Genomic DNA, 21,056 nt, shown 5'->3' on the forward strand with positions numbered 1-21,056 from the left:
TTGATTTTAATGAATTAATTAAAATAAATTAAATAATTTATTTAATTAATAGAAGAATGTTTGGGGATGAATTAATTAAATATTAATTTAATTAATTGATGACTAGTGGATTTTTAATCAAATAAATACAAAATATTCATTTAATTAAAATGGACAGATTTGTGTGACTACAGTTGGCTTTCATAATCACCATGTAGATGATAGATGCCAAGAGCTACCTGTTGGATTTTGCCAAGATCAAGAGGTCAATGAAATGTACAAGATAGAGACATAATATGGGACAAGAATAAACTGTATTCTCATCAATAGAAAATGATCAACAACCAACTGGATTATCCCCAATACAATGAATAGAAGCCTGCTTATATAGGCAAGGCTAGGGATATGTATGAGCACACAAATATGACATGTGGCTCAATAAGAAACAAGGGTAGGTAGGAAATATGTGTGGGTAGGTAGGAGAAATAATATAATATTCCACATGAGGTGGATCACCCACCGAAGGTGGAATTATCACTCCACAATAAGTGGATATGATAGTGTAATAACAAGATCAACACCATAAGAGGTGGAATTTCTCCTACACACACTATCCCAATGTGGCACAAACACCCAAGTGTCTCATATCCAAACTACTATGAAATTCATTATCCTAAGTAAACTTAAGTAAGTGTAATAATATCCATGATGAATAATTATTTACACCAACACCCCCCCTTAAGTGCAACTTAGGGGAATGCACTTAAGTCTACAATGCAACTAAGCAATGCAAGATGGGTCCCGGCTACGAGGCCATGTTAGGTACCCATGAACAAATGCAAACTAATGCAATGAAATCTCTCACAAAGTGGGGAAAGAGAGAAAAACCCAATGGGAAAAAACCCTCCCCCAAAAAAGAGATGAAAGCTATACAAGAGAACTCTCAAAGAAGTATGTGAGGAACAAAACCCCATGTGAGGAAAAAGTCCCCCCCATATGAGAGAAGAAGAGAAGTCAAACTGTGATCCTCCCTCAATGAAGAATCTGCACCAATGATAGAAGCTCGATGTATGAAGAAACTGCTCCACGAACGTCGAACAACATTCCTCCCCTTAGGAAGAAACAAAACCAAAGGTGTATCCATGAAGTCTCCCCAATCATGAAGGGAAGATGTATGAAGAAAACTCATGATGAAAGAATCTCTGAAAACTGCTCAAGTGTCCCCATGTCGATGCTGAAAGATACCCTTTCCAAAGGTGGTGAACTGTGCCACACTGCTGAAAAAGGAACTCCAACATCTAGTGAAGATGAATGTAGAACAATATCCAAAGACTCATGTGTCTCCTCAAAGAATAAAGAGACCTCCTCCAACTGCTGTACATAAGTATCCACAATCATGTCAACCTCGAAAGAATGATCATGTAGAGAATGAACAAGAGGGTCAGAGTGTGCCCTTGCAACAATCGAAGAAGGATCATCTTCATCAAAGAGAAGATGTATGTCATCAATGATGTCTCCCAAATCTGCAATGTAGGATTCCACAAACAAACCTGTAATATCTGTCATGTAATCATCCCATGAATCTGAAGCTGGAAGACAATGTATATCCTGCTGCATTGAATCACATGAAGGCAAAACTGTCGCACTATCTGCATCATCAGGTGCAATAGGTGATGTGATATCAATATGAGAAGATGAAATACAAGACTCAAGAACGGGGTTACATGTGAGAATCCCCATGTTCAAGTGTCCAAAGTTCTCCTCAAAATCTGAATCATCACAATAAGTGTGATCATCATGTGTAGAATCATCAAATGTGAAATCATCATCATCAACAAAATCTGAAAAGGAGTATAACCGAGATGCATGATCAACCACCCTAGTTGCAATGATAGCTCTAGTCTCCATGTCTCTAATGAAAACTGAGTCAGGTGTGAACTCCACAACTCTCTTAGTTGCGCCATGTGTGATTTGATAGATAGAAAGGAGATTGTTTGTCAAGTGGGGTACACACAACACATCATTGAAGGAGTTATCCCCAATGTCAATAGATCCTTTCCCAATCACATCCATGTATGTATGATTGCCCATCAAAATCTGTGGCATGGTGCAAGGCTCAAATGTAGAGAACATAGACTGTGAAGATGTCATATGATGAGAAGCCCCTGAATCTAGAAGCCATCTCTCTGAATCATGACTGATAGTAGCACATAGAGCTTTTCCTTTTCTTGTTCCAAAAGAGTGAGTCTTTCCACTTGTAGAAGCCATGAATGCTTGCCCTTTTCCTTTTGAATGTGAGGAAGTAGAAGTTGATGAATCATCCTTCTTGTAGACTTTAGGCAAATCAATGTTATGCTTTTTGATGATGTGTGTAAGCTCATCAATCTTCTTAGTATGGCAACGATGTTCCTCATGACCAATCTTTTTACAATAAGCACAAGTAGGTCTCTCTCTCTTTGGTGAATTATCTTTCTTGGAAGAAGATGAATCTCCTTGTTGTGGAGAAGATGGTGCTTTTTCTTTAGGCTTTGATTGCCATTTCTTCTTGTTTGAGTTGTCCTTTCCTTGATTTCCTTTGTTCCCTTGATTTGCTACTAATGCTTGAGACTTAGAAGAAGCCTTAAGAATGCCCATGCTTATCAACTTAGTTTGTTCCATCATCAACATTTCATTGAAAGCATCAAATGTAGGCATTTTGTAGCTTGAACCCATTGTCATCCTATGAGTTTGGAAACTAGAAACAAATGCTGCATATTCTTGTGGAAGCTTGCCTATCAAGTTGAATATCAATTGAGTATCCTTTTTATCAATGCCACAATCTTTGAGTTGTGCCCTCAACTCATTTGCCTTAGTGACATAATCTTGTATAGTATCAAAGTTCTTGGGATCTAACATGGTGAGATCACTATCAATTTGATATCCCCTAATCTCATCAACTTGACCATACAAGTCTTGAAACTTTTGCCAAGCATCCTTGATTAGAGTACATTTCTCAATATGAAATATGAGATCCTTTGATACATACTTTCTTAAGGTACCAATTGCCATGATATTTTTAGTGAGCCAATCTAAGTGACCAACTGGATCAGCCTTAGGATCAGCTGCAGCAACAATAGTTCCATCAATGTAATGAGTGAGTCCTTTTTCCATAAGTTTACTCCATGCATCAATTTTCCAAGTAGCATAATTATGTGGAGTTAAGAGAGGAAACTTAGAAGAACCCATAGCAGCAAAAAAGAAAGAACACAAGAGCACAAAAGCACAAGAGACCCCCCCCCAAATTCAATCAATCAAAGTACCCCCCCTAAAGTGATGATGTTGGCACTTTATACTTAGTGCGATTACAATGAGCCACTTGCAAGACAAGGCAAAGTGGAATTATGATGCAAATTTTACAACTTATCAAATGAGATACAAGAGACTTCAATCAATAGTGCAATGAATCTAACTGAGATTCAAGCAAATATACAAGTACCAAGAGAGCCAAAAATGGCCAAGATCTGAAAGTACAATTTCTACTTACAATGACATCAATCTGATAGCATCATGTGAAAGTAGATGAAAAAATACGCACTTTCAAAAAAAACGGCACCTAAAAAGGAGGTCGGATGACCCCAAACGAAGCCTCTGAAGTTGCAAAAACTGGGATTACTCAGGGACAGTCACCAAAAACTGCATTTTTTGAAAAATCAGTGCATCAAAATCAAAAAATTCTTTCACCACTGCGGAGAGCATGAAATTCTAGCCCATTTCAAAAAAAATTGCACCCAAAAAGGAGCAAAAATGAGCAAGTTATGGCCATTTGAAGTTGAACTGCAAAAATAAAAAATGCAAATGAGAGGGGGTCCAAAAATTTTCAAACCCTGCTGATGTGGCGCTAACGTCAGCAAAACACTGTGTTAAATTTGACGGTCGTATGACCGTCGCCAAAACTTCACTCCCTGGCTGACTGGGCGTCCGTACCGTACGGACAGATTACGCGGATAGCTGACTGTACAGTCCGTACTGTACGGAATATTACTGACTGGGCAGCTGATGTGGCGTACAGCTTCCTGTGTGGCACTGTACGGAATAGCTGACGCTGCGTACGGAAGAGGTTGACTGTCTGTACGGTCCTCCACGTGGCGGAGGAGCTGGCCTGTCTGGAGGCGTCGCTGTTGTGCAGAGCGGGAGGGGCTCACGGGAGGAGCGGCTCGGGAGGAAGTTGCGGCCGAGCGGACGGGCGGAGCCGGAGGCGGAGATGCGACGTGGAGAACCTGCAGGGAGCTGCGGCGGAAGGAGCTTGGAGGAAGCGCGTCGGCTTGCGTCGGGGTCGCGGTCGGTACGGGCTCTGCGGCGAGGACGGGAGTGGACAGTCTGCGGCACAGGTACGACGTGCAGGTACAGTCTCTGTGCACCTGCAGGGACACGTTGCACGGGGGGGGGCTGCGGACCCCCCAAAATTTGATTTTTCTTTTTTTTTGATTTTTTTTTTTGCCTTTTCAATTTTTTAATCGAAATTTTTCAATTTTTTGATTTTTTTTTTATTTTTCAATTTTTCAAACAATTTTCAAAAAAATGAAAATATATTTTTTTTCTGAATATTAATAAAAAAATTCGAAATTCGTACGATATAGGCAAAAATGGAGAAAAAAAAATTTCTCACCAAAATAGGCCAACTTTATAACCAAAATTCATGGAAACGGCCTTCTGGACGCAATGGAGAGGTCGGATCTGGTCTAGGACGCCTCCAAAAGATGCTGCTCCTCAGATCTGCCTCTTGACGTCACAATAATGCCTCTTCAAAACGAATCAATGAAGCCCCAAATAGCTCTGATACCATGTTGGATTTTGCCAAGATCAAGAGGTCAATGAAATGTACAAGATAGAGACATAATATGGGACAAGAATAAACTGTATTCTCATCAATAGAAAATGATCAACAACCAACTGGATTATCCCCAATACAATGAATAGAAGCCTGTTTATATAGGCAAGGCTAGGGATATGTATGAGCACACAAATATGACATGTGGCTCAATAAGAAACAAGGGTAGGTAGGAAATATGTGTGGGTAGGTAGGAGAAATAATATAATATTCTACATGAGGTGGATCACCCACCGAAGGTGGAATTATCACTCCACAATAAGTGGATATGATAGTGTAATAACAAGATCAACACCATAAGAGGTGGAATTTCTCCTACACACACTATCCCAATGTGGCACAAACACCCAAGTGTCTCATATCCAAACTACTATGAAATGCATTATCCTAAGTAAACTTAAGTAAGTGTAATAATATCCATGATGAATAATTATTTACACCAACACTACCCCATGCTAAGTTGGACCAACTTTAGGTAGTGGTGCAGGAGTGATAGATGTTAAGATCCATCTATTTGAATGGTTCAATAAGTTGTGAAAATATTATTAATGGCCTTTGTGTTATATTTTGTTACACTTATCTTAGCTAATGGTGATCACAAGTGGTATGGAGTGCATGCTTTCCATCATAGTTGGTAGTGATCTAAAAAAAGATGGGACACACTATGAAGTATGGGATGCATTAACATTCTTTTTTGACTTAAATGTACTTAAGAGATTATGTGTTAGTGAACCAAGTAAAGTGGAAGATGCCTATGTAAGGTTGAAACTATTGCTTTGTGCTAGTCGATCATTATATACATATATAAGCTAATCAGTCTATATGTATGTGAGGCACACATGAGCTATTCACATTATGTATTGAAAGCTATATGCATGAGATGATCACTCTATGTGCAGATGGCATGTATTTGTTGTATGTGTGAGTTAGTCACACTATACATATGTGTTTGTGATACATGCATGAGTTTTTCACATTGTGTACATGTGACAAATACATGAGTTATTCACATTGTGCATATGTGATGTATGTTTGATCCTATCATTGTGTTTGAACAAGTGATAATTGTATGAGCTAGTCACTATGTGGTTATGTGTGTGTTCATAGATTGATGTAGACATTGAAAGTTAATAGTTAAATATTGAAATGTAGTTGTTATCTTACTATTGTGTATATATGAAACATAAGATCGATTCATAGCTGAGATTTAAAAGTGAAGTCAAAGATTTTATATTAGAGATAACAAATGAATGACATTGACATCTTATGATATTTTAATGTGAACATACAAATTACGACACAAAATCATTGCCACGTCTAAAATTGAAAGAAATATGAAATTGTCACTTCTAAATTGAATAGAAATTGCTTGATCAATTAAATTAAATCTGAAGATGTGTAATGAAAAAAATGTACCAACTAGATCGTTTATTATACAATACTCCAAACAAAATTTGAAGGTCGCATATTGCAGCTACAAGTGTTGATCAGATTAACTTTAGAGCAGTGGTTTTGACTTAGAAGTATTAAAAGTTGAAGTGAGTATCAAAATGATAGGAGTCTAATTGAACCGTTCATAATTTTGGATAAAAAAGCAAACAATATTTGGGGGCATTCCGAGAATCGAACTCGGGACCTCTCGCACCCAAAGCGAGAATCATACCACTAGACCAAATGCCCGGTGATATAACTAAAAAAATTTAATTCTTAGATACTCAATTAAATTCGAAACAAATAAAATACTTCAGACATCTCCTCAAAAGTGATTATTTGTTGAGAGTGGGATTTGAACCCACGCCCTTTCGGACCAGAACCTTAATCTGGCGCCTTAGACCAACTCGGCCATCCCAACATTTGTTTAAAAGATTTTTTTTTGTTTAATTATTCTAATTATTGTGTTCGCTGCAATGGTTAACAGATGTTGAATTTAATTATTGATATGATATATCCGTTGAACATTACTCATACCTTGTCTAATTCTCATGTATTAACCGCCCATTTTCTTGGTCCTTTAATTCTACTTACCTCATCTTTGAGGCTGATTGAACCAATGTTTGAGTTTAAATCATTACTTGTTTTAACTTTCAAAATAATTTAGTTCATAAATATTTTTAGGAAGTGGAATGGAGTTGTTGATTGTTTAGTCAAATGAATTTCTGATCAGATATAGAACTCGAATAGTGTGGATTGGAGATAGTTGCCTCCTCCATTGTCTCATCCGCTAGATAACTTAGCGGAGAATGACAAGGTGGTGTAATGCTTTGTATCTTTTTTGTGATTGAATAAATTTTTACCCTTCTTTTAGTTAAAAAAAATCCCCTACATAATAGAGTTATAAGTTAAAATTTGTGATCTCTAACAAAGTGTACAAATTAATTGTAATATTCGATTCTTCTATTCTGAGACTTGGACTAGGATGTATGAGCTTTATTTTTAAATAAAATTAGTATTAAATAATTAAGTTTTATTTTCATTTTTAAAAATTTATGAGTAAAATTTAGAATTTGTTTGTATATGTTAGTTGTTCTATTATTGAAGTGATTGGGCTTCCAAGCATGACTCTGACATCATGTTATTTTATGCGACTTAACTACAACTCAAGTCAAGGACCTCTTTTGTGCATGTTTAGGTACTCCTTCGTTGAGTTGTTGATCCTCTGGTGACAAATATATTTTTGTTGACTGATAATTAATATTTGGATAATGAATCATTTTCTCTAATAACCTTCCCTAAACCACACTTTGGTGCTTAAAGATTTTCTAGCTTAGATATTTTATGAACTAATACTTAACATAAAACCTCTATTGTGCATGCTTGAGTGCTCTACCATTAAATTATCAATCCTTTGGTGAACATAATTTCTAATAAGTTCCTTGCATGTTGGTGTGCCTCATTTCTTCCAATATAAATTGATATTTGTAACACCATCTTTGATAATGTCTAAAACTACAATAGTATATCATAGCTTGTTTAAACCATCTGGTAATGATTTTCTATTCTCTAAACTATAGTACAATCTAGATTATGTTGCTTCTAAGTCACAACATAGACAAAAAAAAATAATGTTCTTGTTCCATTTTGCACAATCAAAGCATCCTAAGAACACATGATAACTTATTTTGAGAAAATCCATGGAAACAAATAAGTAGGACTAATAATTTAGATTCCTTATGCAATTTTGTAGAATTAATTCAAATAAGATTTGATGTTCTTCCTATATCTATTGAATTTTGAGTTCAAAAATTTGCTAAATTCATTGCAATATAATATATGTACTCCTTCCATAAAGAGGCAAAACTAAGAAAATAGTGAAATTCATCATGTGGACAAGAGAAGTTTATCAAGTATTCAACACAACCTTGTAAACAAAGATGAAAGACTTTATGCAATGGCCCAAACTTGAAGTCATGATCACTTACAACATCATCCAAAATTTGAATTTCCTCTTGCTTTATGTTACACTTGAATGGTTTAATATGAGTAAAATAATTAACATCTCTTTCCCAAAAAGAGTTCAACACATTACTTCCACTAATTCTGAATAAGGGGTCTTGTTTAAAAGGACAATGGCACGTGGCATGCAAAAGGGCACAAGGTGTAAGAAATATTAATTTTCATAGAGCTTGTTCAAATGAGTTGAAATCAAATGGGATGTTTTTAACATGAATTGCAACAAAATATTGAGTTTTAGGTTACATTCCATCAAATGACCTTGGAAAATGTCTAGGATTGATTGGTTGAAATTTAACCATAACACGGTCATACAAAATTGAATAATCTTATAATTTAACTATAAAAAGATCATACATATCTCAAAGTGCTCACAAAAGTAAGATCGAAACTCATTCATTTTTCATCACTTTAAAGAGAGAAACACAATTTGTTATATTTTATAAGAATTTGAGCAAATGAAATCAACATAACTTCAAAATCAAATTTGAACATCATGACACATTTTATCTAAATGCCTATAGAAAATTTTATAATAATTCACCTATTTAATATTTCAAAACTTGGACATTGAACCAAAGATGCTATATTGACCAACCAACACATCTTCTTTAGCAAGAAGAAAATAAAATTAGTATGGATTTTTTCCATAACTAAGTGGTAACAAAACTTTGTGCAATTAGAACAAACTACTAGACGAATTCAAACTTATCTTAAATAGATAAAGAAACACTATTAGATAGGTTGAACAATTAGTAACTAATAGACAAGAATATTAATATCATTTCACTTAAAAAAATTATTTACAAAATGTAATTAAAATTCTCAAAACAAGATTTCGTCTTGTGATTAACCTTCATCTAAGAATTATACAAAATAATTTGACCTATAGTCCATATGCTAATTAGAATTCACAATGATAACAATAAATTTCATTTTTGGAGCTATTTTCTTGTCCTCACATCTATAAATTCTATGAGCTATTTAAAATGACCTTGAAACCCTTATCCAATTTCAATGTCAATTTTAGTTTTTGGAATCTTTCTCAAAGCTAAATTGGGTGTGTGAATCACTGTAAAGATGGCATTCACTAAGAAAGTATTTAAATAGTTTATTTAAAGTCTAGGGAATCTAATTTAAATAAAGTGATGAGTTTACATTTGTACTTTGGATGGTAAGCAATTATTATATTCAATTTGATTTTCAAGAGAAGTAAATCTCAATTTTCAAGAGATCATTAAAATTTCAATAATTCTTTTGTGTAATGAACAATCAGTCTCTTTTTTAATGTACAATTATTTGTTTAAATTATAAGAAATGACATGAAGTAATTTGAAATATAAATTGTGGTAGGAGAATTTGAAAAATCCCATGGTTTTTTGAAATAAATTGAAACTATTCCATGTTCATATTTTTTTAAATAGTTTATACTACTTAAATCAATAAATCATATGTAGAGGTTTTCTATCAAGTTAATGTCATTCAATCATCAAAAACTCCTGATTTAATCTTATGAATTGTAATAAAAACATCAAAACTTATCCTAAATAAATTATTTAATCTTTTTTAAACATTATTTTTAATTTTTTTTAAATCCTAACCCTAACCTAGTTTTTCTTAATTAAAATATCTTTTTTTGAAAATAAAGTTTCTTTTAATTTGTTAATGTTTATTATAATATAAATAATTTAATTAATAAACACATTGTAAAATGATTGTCATGATATTTATCTTCATGCTTTTATATAACTTACCTCACTCAACATTAAACAATATTTACTCAATAAAGATAAGAATTAATTTGTGGTTCTTAAAGTTCATACAAATTCACCACTCTAAAAAGAGTTCATAAATTAATAAATTCACTTTAAACAAGTTATCTAACAAATAAATAGATCCACAAGTTACTCATGATAAAAAGATCAAATCATCAACCATAACATTAAATAGTTTTTTTTAAGTATTTGAATTATAATTCATTGGCAATGTCAATAGGCTCTTGCTCTATCGGTGAAGTTGAATGACTCCAAATGAGCCCATCAAGGATTAATTCTTGTTGAGAGCAAGGCTCTGACATCATAAGGGATGAGGCTAGGATCGTGCCCCAAGCGAATTTGGTGGAATGGATACCCCTCAGTCCGCTTGAGCCCCTTGTTGGGCTATTGTGCTAGTAGGTTTGGACCTCCATAAAAAATTAAAAAAATGAAAATCATTGACAATCAATCCAAAGTCCAAGTCAAATTCTGAAAGAAAAAAAACTTCTCAAAACTTCTATTAATTAAAACAAAATTACATTTAAAAAAAAGAAATAAATTTTACAGAAAAATAACACTAATAGCACAAATGGCCAGACAAAATAGAATCATCCAAGTGTTCATTGAATTCATATCTATCCACAGTCAAATGTAAGCTTGCCTTAGAGTGTACGTCCACCTCTATATACTTGTAAACATAAGCGAAAGAGATATGAACAAAAGAAAGACACAACCTACCGATCAATTCTTCTATAAGTGTTAGAATTAAATTTTCAACTCAATAAACCCTATTTATCCAATTAAAGTCTCAAATTCTCAATGATTCTAATTGAAGAACGTTGAGCATTTTCCACATGACTTTTCATGATTTAAAACATGCCTAAGCCAAGTTAGGATATACCCATTTGCAAGCATAGTTCATCCCATACCGAGGGTAGAGAAGACACTTAAAATTTTCCAAAGTTTATGTTAACCATAGTACTACTACTAACTTGTCTAGCATTACAATTTTAAGTATCCTTCAATATAAAGTAGAGTAACCATTCAAGTATTTCAAGTTCTGATTCAATCCAAAAGAAATGATGTAAGCTAAGGAAGGTGTATCGGTAGACCATTCTAAAAATGGAAATGGCATGACCCTTAAGAAGGGCAGAAAGTGTAGTCAATGGTCCTACTCAAGAATTCACTACCTTGTTCGCAATGCAAAACCTAATCACCCAATTGCTATGATCCCAAAATAAATACACATTGAGATAATGAGATTATGAGTCTCTACGAGATTGAGTTTCAATAAGTAGAATAGTCATTTGAAAATAGGGTAAGAATCTTGACGAACATAGAAATCATTCTTTTAAAGCACATACTAATCATTAACTTGACATAAATCCTTTAGTTCACACGAGTCCTGAGAAAAAGATAATGTAATATTAATAAGTGCAAAAATCAAACTCATACATAGGATAGGATACACTCAATCCACTTTGGAAACTTAGTGCAATGTGTGTATATCATTCTCATTCTTATAACATAAATCATAATTAGGTGTGAGAATCCCTAACATTTCAAGAGGTCACTTACAAATAAAATTTGTAAAATCTAAAATATTCTTAGTACACATCTATGAATATGAACAAGATAGAAATAATTATAATGACATCACATATACAAGAACGCATCTAGCATAACAAAAGCACAGACTTCCAATTCATCTTAAGCGTACAATATTCCAACCATGTATCATAGGGCAATGACTATTCTCCATAAACAACACCTGATTAAAAACACAAATTTGCATAATGCAGTTGTTTTCTAGAGGATTTTTTGCATTTTTACAACATTGAGAAGGCAGATTAAGAGGATCAAATGAGTAGAAGTCACATAAAAAAAGGGTTGTGGTTTGCAGATTTTGCGTTTTTTATAAGGTGTTGTTTTGTATGAAGAATAGACAACTTCATATCGTAGAGTGTACAAAAAGAAACCATATCTCTATGAAACAAATTATTTAAGTATGTTGAATTCATCAAATATGATATATTCCCACATAATCAATGCTCTTATCCAGTGGACTAAGGTCACTTAAATTAGTGATACTTTTACATAATCTTCTAACCAATAGATGGTTGAAACAAACCATTGATGTCCCATGCAGAGGATTGTATCCAACCAGGGACAAGCATATTCAATTTTCTAAAGTGAAAGAGTACAATGTAGAATAATGTCACAGTTCCAAAACCTAGACAGGTACAAATCGTTAAAGACTTGGGCAATTATATGACATCTACTTCATTGAATATCAGCGTCCAGCAATTGCATTTTTATCTCATGAATGGAAATAGATCCTTTATAACAGGTAATTTATTTTTGGGTCTAAAGATGACTTATAGTAATATGAGACTACCTCGTACTTCATGTAGGAGGCACCTAAGTGTGCTACAAATAAGGAATACATACCCTATTTCATACAAGATTTGAACTTTCGCCCTCTCTTTCAAAAGTACAAGTTCTCCACCACGAGTGAGCAAAAAAGAGTGTTGTGAAGACAATTTACCACCAACCACAAAGCTTAGTACAACTCCCTTGTACATCGTCCTTTCAGACACGACTCCACATTTCACAAGCTAGTTCAAGAGGAGAAAAAGTAGAGAAGAGATTGGAATGAGACTATGAGATGTAAATAATAAACAATATAATAGTTCTCAACCATTCTTCTCCCACATCTTGGAGTTGCATAGTCCTCTCAATCATCCCTCGGGTTGTCTCATAATGCTCTTTCCATGATCACCCAACCTTCACAAACCAACAAATGCTTGGTAGGGTTGCAAAAAGAAGAGAATTTTTGGAGGTTGTAAAGTTTTATATGCTCTTGGTTTTCATGTTACCTCTCTATCCTCTTCTTTATAGTTAGGTTGGTCTACTAATACCATTTCATTTCTTTTTTCATGTTATCTACTTTCTTCATCCTTATCGTAGATCATAGAGTGTGATCCAATATATTGATGAAAAAATGTTCATATGGTCAAATCTAAAAACATTCAAGCCAATATAATATTGCAAATTAAATCCAAAACAATAAATAAGAATTAATTATGACTTGAGCAAGATCATAAATAATCAATTCAATACAACTAAATCTCAATAACAAATCAAGTGTGAAGGCATGACTCGTCACAACACACTACAGAATAGGTACAATACCATTTCATCTCATGTTTAATAAGGTGTGAAGGAACAACCCACCACAATACCCAAGCCCCAAGAGATCAATACAATACAATTGTAACACAAAAACAAACAAATTGTGAAGGTATAACTCACCAACTACATTGAGTTCAAAGCCAATTTCATTTACAATCTAGTACCATCCCACTAATAAAGAACTAAAATAATTTGAGAAATGTATTCTCCATAGATGGAAATTGAGGAGGAATCTTCCAAATATAAGAATTAAATAGATAATTAGTAGCAAATTGACTATGATTTTTTCGAAACGACTATCTAGCCCTTAGGATGCACCAATATATAACTTACTCGCATAACCCTTGGGATGCACCAATATATAACTTACTCTCATAGCCCTTAGGATGTACCAATATGTAAGTTAATCTAAGTAATGGTGGATGAGACTAACTTATACATTGGTGCATCCTAAAGACTAGATAGTAATTTCCTTATTTTTCTAAAGTATTATCTACATACAAAGAAAACTATCATATGACACATAAAAACATTGAATTCAAGTCTACCTCTAATACGGCTATAGCTATTTTGGCTCCAAAATGTTATATTCGTACGTCGTGTTATATGACATTCGCGTGTTATTGACCGACCTAAGTAATGGTGTATGAGACTAACTTATACATTGGTGCATCATAAAGACTAGATAGTAATTTCCTTATTTTTCTAAAGTATTCTCTACATACAAATAAGACTATCATATGACACATAAAAACATTGAATTCAAGTCTACCTCTAATACAGCTATAGCTATTCTGGCTCCAAAATGTTATATGCGTACGTCGTACGTCGTGTTATATGACACGACGTACAAATATAACATCTTGAAGCCAGAATAGCTACGTCCAATATCTCAAACCAAGTTCTTGAAAGAAGTGAAATAATTTGTGAAAAAGTGATAGGGTTCAAGAAGTACTGATTGTATTTCCATCAAATTCCTCTTATATAAGACAATATTCATCACTATAATTGACCTGAAAGTTGGTATAGTTGTTTGGATTTGGAAAGTCTGGGGAACAAGTCAGTAGTTAACCAACCATAAAGAGTTTGTCGCCCGTTTTTAAGCGTTTTCTTCATCTGCAATTTGTTGTGATCATGTATTGGCCCAAATGTTCGTCTTGTTTCTTTAATCCCTTTCTCAATTCTGAACAGTTTTAACTGTTGTCCTATATATTTCTAGGGTTTAGGTTTTCTCTCAATTCTGAACAGTTTTACTTTTGTTCTATACATTTCTAGGGTTTAGGGCCTGCCTCCCATTTTTGGTTGGCTCTAAGCAAAACAGCATGGCACGCACGCATTCAATTTACGCCATGTTTCAATGGCAATGAAGGATTTTAGGAAAAAGGTGCAACAACAGAAATTTGAGTAAAACAGGGGCATTCCGAGAATCGAACTCGGGACCTCTCGCACCCAAAGCGAGAATCATACCACTAGACCAAATGCCCTTAGTTGTTAATTGAATATTTTTAATTTTTAATTAACCAAATGGTCAACTGTTCGTGTCAGAAATGGGATTTGAACCCATGCCCTTGACAAGGACTTTGAAATTTTAATTTAACCCTAGCACGACTTAAAATCTTCTCCTTAGACAACTTTTATATCTGCCTCCTCCTCCTACTGTTCTGGACTGCTTGCACATTTTTCTTTCATTCACTGATATGAGTCTGTGCATCATGCAAACAAGCTACAAGTAACAAGTAACAGTAAGATAAACTAAAGAACTGAATGTGATTGATATTTTGCTGGAAGTATTATAATTTATGATGTGATGCTGTGATTACCAACTTTCACAGATTATTCAATTGATTCCTAAACTAATTTCTATGATAGTGGATCTTATAATACAATTGAGATACGGTGTTTATTCATAATCTCTAACATACTATCCGAATTTAGCTTGTAAGTTATTGATATGATATGTCTATTGAAGGCCGAAGCTATTCTGGGTCCAAAATAGACCTTGTGTACAGCGTGATAGCGACATGTTAGTCAATCGTAACCGTTTATTGCAAAATCGACGGTGTAAAACGCACGACTAACACGCATGTTAGTCGATCCGTACTGCCGTTTTGGAGCCAGAATAGACACATCCTCCATTGAACATGATCACTCATAGCTTGCCTGGCTTGCAACATAATCTCAACTGCCTTGATCACTTTTGTACCTTTCGTCTCCACAAACAAATCTTCACATTAGGACAAGAATTTTTTTTGCCATGGATTCAATTAGATATCATCATATTTGCTCCAACATTGTTTTGTGTAATCCTCCCTCTCCTTGTGTAGTTGTCTATATATTGTATGACTTGTATTTTGCTAAGCACTCTTTCTAGAGTACATCTTTGCAATCTTTTATTCTGATGAATATATAAAATTTCATGTATTTTTCTTTTCTTGCTCCCCCTTCTATCTTTAAGGGCCCTATTAGAGAGTGAGTGTGATTTTCAATGAGCCACACAAACAAATCAAAGTTTAGAGTGTGTTTATACCAAACCATTGCATTCTTCTAAATCTTTCAAATTAGTGAACTTATGTTTTGAATAATTACTTGTTTTAACTCACATAAATGTTGCACCTATGAATTATATCCTCTTGATTAAATCAAAGCTTGGAGTGTGTTGTTTATACCAAACTATTGCATTCATCTAAGTCATTCAAACTAATGAACTTACGTTTTGAATAATGTTATTTTTACTTGCATAAATGTTGTACCTATGAATGATATCATCTTGACTAAGATGACAATAAAAAAGACTGCATATGCACAATAATTTTTTTTAAATTGCAACTTGTTTGCAAAAGCATTTTTCCTAAATTTTACACCATGTAGCTGAAAAATAAATTGAATGAATGATTCAATAATCAGATAATCTATTCAACAATATACAAGCGTATATAAGAGATTACAAGGATGGCGTTCTAAATTAACAACAAGTCATTTAAAGTGAACTACTAAAAAGCTAAACGCTAAATAAAGCTTAAAAGCTAATTAACTAAAAAGAAAAAGCTAAATGCTAAATAAAGCTTAAAAGTTAAATGACCATTAAACAAGGAACTAAATATAGGTGACTAAAATATAATTAAATATTTGAATACCCTCCCTTAATGATCATTCTTGTAAGTTCCGATACTAAATGTAAAGTACAGATGCCAATAGCTAACAAGATTTTTGGGGGGGGGGTGAATCATACAAACTTAATCTTCCATAAAATCAACAGATTCAACTTCGGTAACTGATACTTCAGCAATATAACCAAAAACTACTAAACATGCAAACCATAAACACATAATCATCATAACACATATAACACCAGATTTAACGTGGAAACCCAAATAGGGAAAAACCACTGTGGGATTTCATACCCACTAAGAAATATACTCTTCTAGAGTATGCTCGGTTAAAAGCAAATCATGTTAAAGATTAGAAACACATTGCTAGATGTGACCCGGTTAAGGGATTTCCCTCAGATCTGTTAGGATCTTCACTTTGTTAGAAGTGACCTTGTCAAAGGATTTCAAACACTCATTTAGAATGTTACCTTGCTAAAGGGTTTACAAATAAGACTGTTAAGTCCACTCGGTTAAGAGATTTTCTGTCACTTACAAAATAACAGTAATAAAAATATATCTGCAACTTCACATCTGAAATGCTAAAGTAGATTCTTATTTGCTCAAAACAATCTAGTCATAGGACTTATCTTGTCTCTCTGTTGGGCTCCCTACTCTGTTATTCAAGCAGGTCTTCAAGCTTCTGTGCTCGGTAATCACTATGTAGCATCCTTGTGCTTACACTTGCCCACATACATTGTTTATCAACAATTCCTTATTTATAAACAATTGCTAACCGCGTAATCTCCTTGATCACATTTCCCATGATCAATCTTAGCCATCAGATCTTCAATCTTGACTAGGTTCAATGTATCATTTTGATCTGAAAACGTTTTACCTTGCCTAGGGACTTGCATTCCTTTCTTGGAACTTGCACAAGGTTATTGCGGTTTAATCTGAGCTGTAGATCTTCCTGCCGATTTTCCTTTGCCATAGATCCTTAACAAACTTCATGTGTGGCATACCAATCATTTATACATCTCCAGCTAATCATTGTCCTTCATTAAATAATGTTTTTATCCATCCAATGCAATATGTCATAACTCGGTTGCAACTAGGTAAATACTAAACTTTACTCGATAGACATTCCCCTTCATTAACCGATATCGATAACCTTAGGGTTTACCGACTAGGTTCCTTAGGGTTTACCGACTAGGTTCTTTGCTCGGTGACATAGTATAGTATTAACCTTACAATCAACAACATATGTAGGATATCAAAACAATCTAAACATCATGATCTTATCATTGTCTAACTCGGTAATAGTTGCCCATTAAATAACTTATTTCTCCCCTTATTCGTCACATTCTTTCTGTGTCTTTTACCGACATCTTAATTCTCTTCAAATCAATCTTCTCAAGATATGGCAACATCATATTGAATTAGAAAATCAATTTCTTGACATCAATGACAAAATAATGTTATAAAGATAGTTATCATCATTTTTCAGTTATATCAAATAATCTTCCACAACCTTCTCAATATCCTTAATGAATATCAACAATCTTTCTTTCTACTGAAATGCCAACAATTCTATCTACTAACTACCCTACAGAAGGCACTCTTTTGATCACAAATGAAAAGAACACTCTGCTTTGGTGGAGACCCTCCCTAGATCTGAAAAGTGTTAATGACCATGAATACCAAAATCCATCCAACTTGACGTTGGGTAACCAAACTGAAACCATGATTTTGAGGAAAATCGGCAAACCCTTTTGCTGAAGAGTATCAACTCCAAAACTGACTGCAAGATACCACAGTTGCAGATGTTCGCCCTGGCAAGTGCGACCTGAACTAACTGCAACAAAGCACGATGTTGAGGAAAAAACCGTCAAACCCTGAAAATGGAACCCTCAAAAAGAGAATTTACGATTTTGAGGAGAAAATCGAAAAACCAAGAAATCTGAGGTTACAAATCATCGTTTTTGTGGAAAAAAATGGTAAAACCCAGATAACTAAAATCTTACGCGAATATCGCGGATTATAGATGAGATAATTTTTAAGGGAAAATTATAAACCCTACAAACAATTTTTGAGGAAAAAATCGTGAAAACCCTCCCATGATTTTTTGTGGAAAAAATCAGAAAACCGACAGACAATTTTTCAGGAAAAAATCGTGAAAACCCTGGGACTTGTAAGATGAGGTCTGACCTAAATCAATCTGATAAAGGTAACGATATTCAAATATCATGAACATGCACTGTTTCCAAGTGTTGTGGCAGTTGTTGAACTTCTGTCTGCGTTCCAACATGATTTTGTTCAAAGATGCCATCACAAAAACTGAGGTTAAATGTGGTCAACCTAGTGAAGGCACAAAGAATGAGATGGAAGATTTTGATTAAAAATCAGAATAGAAGCAACTGCACAAAAAATCTGAAACCTTGGAGGAGAATTCTGGCACAAATTCTAAGGCATGAATTTCGAGGTTTGGAAGAAACCCAGAAATTAAAATTTTCTGCAAACTTAAAACCTAAAATTTTTCCTGAAAATAATCAGAAAAAAATAATAACTTGTAGAAAATTAAAAAATACCTCTGATTCTTTTGTTAAAAAAAAAGAAAAATATTGATGATTTTTTTTCTAAAAAAAACGCAAAAAAAATAGGGGCAGAAACCCTAGGTCGGATGTACAACATAAACGGCACCCAGAAGACACCAAAATTCCTGACATCCACAAAATTAGCAGAAATCGCTGACTGTTTTTAAATTCCAAGGCGAATTCGCTGGCACAAAATTTGAGGCACAAAAAACGAGGCAAACAAAAAATCTGAGATCAACCCATAAAAGCTCTTGAAAAACCCACCAATAATCTAAAATTAGAATATAGATCCGATGGCTCAAAAATTGAGGCACAAAAAATGATGCACCCAAAAAATTATGACGATGACCCAATTGAGGTCTTGAAAAACCCACCAAGAATCTGCAAGCAAAATAAAATTTCGATTTGAACTGAAGGGTCAAAACCGTAGTCGAAAATTGCATAAACCCTAGGAAAATTTTCAATCTGCAAAAAAAAACTCCAGGTTGCAGGCCCGAAAATCTCCAGAACTCTAAAAAAAACATGAACTGCTGCCCAACACAGAAATTCACCCACAAACGAAAAAGCCTCAAAAAGCCTTAAAAAAAAGCAAAATCGTTTTTTATAAAAAAACAATTAAAAAAAATCTGAAAAATATTCCAAAAAGAAGGGCATGAATTTTTATTAAAAAATTCGCCAAACTTTAAAGAATCTCATTGACCTGCTCTAATACCATGAAAAATAAATTGAATGAATGATTCAATAATCGGATAATCTATTCAACAATATACAAGCGTATATAAAGAGATTACAAAGACGACGTTTTAAATTAAGAACAAGTCGTTTAAAGTGAACTACTAAAAAGCTAAACGCTAAATAAAGCTTAAAAGCTAATTAACTAAAAAGAAAAAGCTAAATACGAAATAAAGCTTAAAAGCTAATTAACTAAAAAGCTAAATGACTATTAAACATGGAACTAAATATAGGTGACTAAAATATAATTAAATATTCTAATAGTAGCTACTTATAAATAAAATCTCCATCTACATCGTACCATTATTTAGGACTAGAAATTAGGACAACCATTGTAGAAGAATGTCTCCTCAACTTTTTTAAATTTTTATTAAACTTGTGTTTTCATTGACTTTTATGAATTATTTTGAGGTAAAACCTAGGACATCTCTTCCAAAGCATGCTTCATAAACTAACTAAATTATCTTAATTGGAATTAGAATTCCATGACTATTTATAAATAAAACCTCCATCTTTTTCATATGCCCTCAATTTTTATTTTACATTTGACCAATTAAGACTAGAACCTAGGACAACACGTCCAAAAATATTTCTCATCAATAATTACTCTATCTTTAAATGAAATTAACACTTTACTACTAAATTTAACTAGAACCTAAGACATCCCTTGTACATGCTAGGTGATTTATTAAGGTGTCCCATTTCAACTAGTAGTTAAGAGTTAAACCTAAGACACCCCTTGTACATGCAACAATCAAAGCATGAGACATCCCTTAGGCATGATAGTTGTTGTTCCATTGAGGTGCCTCGTTTCATGGACCAACTACGACTAAAACTTAGGACATCTTGGTGCATGTTAGGTGATAGCTTGCATACCCCTTCATAGAGTTGATGCCCTACACCGCACTAAATGTGATAAAATTTGTAATCTGTAAGGAGTATAAAACATGCAAAGTATACAATACATATCTAATAAATCTCTAAATTATTGAATACTTTGTATAGGAGGTCATGCATACATAATTAGATGTTAAGAGCAACCATGCCCATTAGTTTTCCATATGTAGAGAACTTCTTAATACTAACAAAAGAATTCAATGTGTTAGTACCATTCTTCGAGGTATCAACCTTCTTCAACAACACCCTTTTGTATTCAATCAAGTCTCTAACAAAATGATTTAACACATCAATATAATTTGTCCAAAGACAAAATTAAGTTTCCGTGCCAAAAAAATTGTACTTTTACTATCACGATATGTCTTTATAGTTTTTTTTTTGTAAGAAACCAACACTTGAACACAATCCTAATAACCATACAAATCTATTCCATGTTTGTGTGGTTTCTAAATACATAGCTTATATTATTTAAAATATTACAGGTCCCTACATCTTGCTA

At 33.7% G+C, this 21,056-nt stretch overlaps 3 non-coding genes across 3 annotated transcripts; all 3 read right to left on the reverse strand.

Moving 5' to 3' along the window:
* Nucleotides 1-6,454: 6,454 nt before the first annotated feature.
* Nucleotides 6,455-6,526, reverse strand: TRNAP-UGG (transfer RNA proline (anticodon UGG)). The gene has a single exon. It is a non-coding gene; the product is annotated as a tRNA-Pro (tRNA).
* A 91-nt stretch (nucleotides 6,527-6,617) lies between these two features.
* Nucleotides 6,618-6,698, reverse strand: TRNAL-AAG (transfer RNA leucine (anticodon AAG)). Its single transcript has one exon. It is a non-coding gene; the product is annotated as a tRNA-Leu (tRNA).
* Nucleotides 6,699-14,657: 7,959 nt separating this feature from the next.
* On the reverse strand, nucleotides 14,658-14,729 carry TRNAP-UGG (transfer RNA proline (anticodon UGG)). The gene has a single exon. It is a non-coding gene; the product is annotated as a tRNA-Pro (tRNA).
* Nucleotides 14,730-21,056: the final 6,327 nt, after the last annotated feature.

The sequence above is a fragment of the Cryptomeria japonica genome, chromosome 6, assembly GCF_030272615.1.
Source record: "Cryptomeria japonica chromosome 6, Sugi_1.0, whole genome shotgun sequence".
Taxonomy (NCBI): domain Eukaryota; kingdom Viridiplantae; phylum Streptophyta; class Pinopsida; order Cupressales; family Cupressaceae; genus Cryptomeria; species Cryptomeria japonica.